Here is a 2,804-nt window from a genome sequence, read left to right as displayed (position 1 = left end):
TGTTAAAGCCAGATTTTTAACATGTATGTTTATTTTTTGTAAACTGCCACATGTCATGTTTAAATAATATTTTAACATGTATGTTTATTTTTTGTAATGTAAATTGTGATCTTGTCTCTGTCCATTTTTCCCAACATTGTTACCTGGATCTGTATGTGTGAACCCGCCCTGCTCAAGCTACATTCCCTTGACTTTTTTTGTAGCCCCCTAGCGCCCCCTCTCTATATTACACTGTATTGGATGTTGAACCAATGCTGTGAGTTATCAGTTGGGGTCATGTCGTGCCGTGCTCCTTATGTTCCTCTTTCCTCTTCCTGCTGCAGTTCCTGCCTCAATTAACTTCTCCTGTGACTGATTCAACCCAACAATCCAGTCAACCGTGAAATCCCAAATCACAGGTTAGTTCAGTTCAGTTCAACAGCCTCCTCTCACTGACTCCATCTGCTGCTCTCCCACCTCACTGCGTTCGCTTGTTTTCCGGGGTCGATGCTTAACTGATTGGACGGTGCAGCTGTGACCCAGCAATGTTTAACTTGGAGATCAGTTTGTGTTTAGTTTCATTTTGTAATTCATACTTTTTTGATTTTAGAAAGCAGGGGTTTAAAGGACATTTTTATGCTTTAGTTTTGGAGGATCCTTCAAGTTTCTGTTTTTTTTTTCTAGTCTGGCCATTTTGTAACTGATCAGCATCTCGTATCTTTATTAACTCAATTGTCGGAATACTGTGATTTTTTTTTTCCATTAAAACAACTTTTGTTAAATGGAGAGAAGGGTTTATCTGAAGGGCAAAAAGCTCGTGAACAGATATTCACTTACGTCCTAATGGAGGAGGAAGGAAATGACATTAGGCTTTGAAATGGAAGACAGTGATTCTACAGAAAGAGCGTGACTATCACTTCCTGTGACATTAAACATATTTATGGAAAATAACCTTTAAAATGGAGGTTAAACGCAAGCGCAGCAGCAAATGGCCTGCTCAGATTGTCAAGAAATTGTTGTAAAGGCTGTGACTTAATATTGCCTGAAACAAGTCAATGAGGCGCGGTAACAGCCGTGTTCATGTTCTGATGGTCTGGAGGTGAGACTGGAGCAGCAGCAGGGTGGAAATATTCAGGCCAGTTAAATAGTTTGGATTAGATTGCCCTCCTCGTCTTTATATATATATACAGTATATATTTATATATATATATATATATATTAGCCATCAGAACCAATGACGCAGAGACAGTTTCCAACCCAACATACTTGGTATGGTGATCTACAGGGCTCCGTACTCGGCCCTCTTCTTCTTTTATTTTTAAAGTTTTGTTCCTTGTTCATCCCTATAGTGGTCTTTTGTTTTTGGTTTTTTTTTTTGGGGGGGGGGGTTTACAACTTCCCAAATAACTGCCATCCCAAATTATTTACAGCCTACAGTACAACAAACTGTAAGTCAAACTGACCCTGTCAATAATTAGATTAACTGTGTCAGTATTAGGATAAGTTAATAATGTAAGTAATAATAATAAAGGCTCTGGATCATATTGAATATAATAATTAAATAGAAGATTCGTTTTTTTTTTTTTAATTTGACTTTTTTCTTCTGGACTACAGTCTTCTTTAATTATACGCTGCGCTCCAGTGTTATCTTACCTTAATTAGTGTTATTAAATGTAGTTGGCAACCCCGCACACTCCAGAGTGTTATTTCAACTAACCTTCTTGACATTTAATTTTCAAGTGATAAAATTTAAATATCTTTTAAATGAAAATTAATTCATTGCACTTTACTTCAAAAACGTAGACTGGTGTTACCGAGTTCTTTTATATTCCCATCTGCAGAGACAGACGCGCATTGTTGAAGCAAGTCTGAAAAATTGTAGCAATAAAAGCTTTATTTATATTTTCTTACCCGTTCCGTGCACCTAAAAATGCACTTTGTACAGACGGCTGTGGTGACTGATGACCACAGCGCGGATCATCCGAGTGTCCAGAGGATTTAGGGTCATGAGTCTGTGGGCGTTTGTTGTTTGAACAGACACGGAATCAAGGCCTTGGTGATGAAATACAGGATATATCTGTCTCCCAGCCAACAAATCTATTTCACTAATGTTAGTTCTCCTTGACACCTGATCTGTGCCGTTCTCTGATGGGACAACCTGGTGAAGCCGAACATTAATCACCTCAGTATTTTCCCAGAGTGAGGCTCTGTGGGTCGGACACTCGGTCTGAGTTACTGTACGTTGGTAGTAGAAACGTTAGTAGAAGAAACGTCAGTCTAACGTGTTCCGCTCTTGTCCATGATCCCTGCGATGATTAGCTTTGGTTCAAAGAGAAATTAATAATAAAAGTCATGAATGACAATCGCCTTCATCTAGAGCTCTTCTGACAGGAGTCGCATCACGGACGTTAATGCTCATTTGAAGAGATTAGAGGGGTAATCTGTCCTGTTCTTCTGCACCAACGACAGACGGCTCTTCTGAAGGAGAAGCTCATTATCGGTGCCATTAGGCAGATGTGTCTGTAAGGAAATTACTGCCGTTTCAAAAAGTTGTTCTTAATGGATACACTGTCATTACTTCAGAGAAACTCTTCAGAGCAAGAGGGGAACGAGGCAGAGTGACAAACTCTATTAATCACACCGTGGCTGCTGTTTCACCGCCGCCGCCGCCACCACCACCGCAGGCTCAGGATGGAGCCTTTGTGTCTGGATGCTCATTACACTGAACCTTCTTGATGTATGAAACAGAAATGGCAGCCCTAAATGTTTTGGCTCTTGTTTAAGGCTGGTTTCTGTACAGAACATTCATCATGTTAATTGAGTCT

The sequence above is a fragment of the Cynoglossus semilaevis genome, chromosome 15 (assembly GCF_000523025.1).
Source record: "Cynoglossus semilaevis isolate Cse_v1.0 chromosome 15, Cse_v1.0, whole genome shotgun sequence".
NCBI lineage: Eukaryota > Metazoa > Chordata > Actinopteri > Pleuronectiformes > Cynoglossidae > Cynoglossus > Cynoglossus semilaevis.
This window is presented reverse-complemented; position numbering follows the sequence as displayed.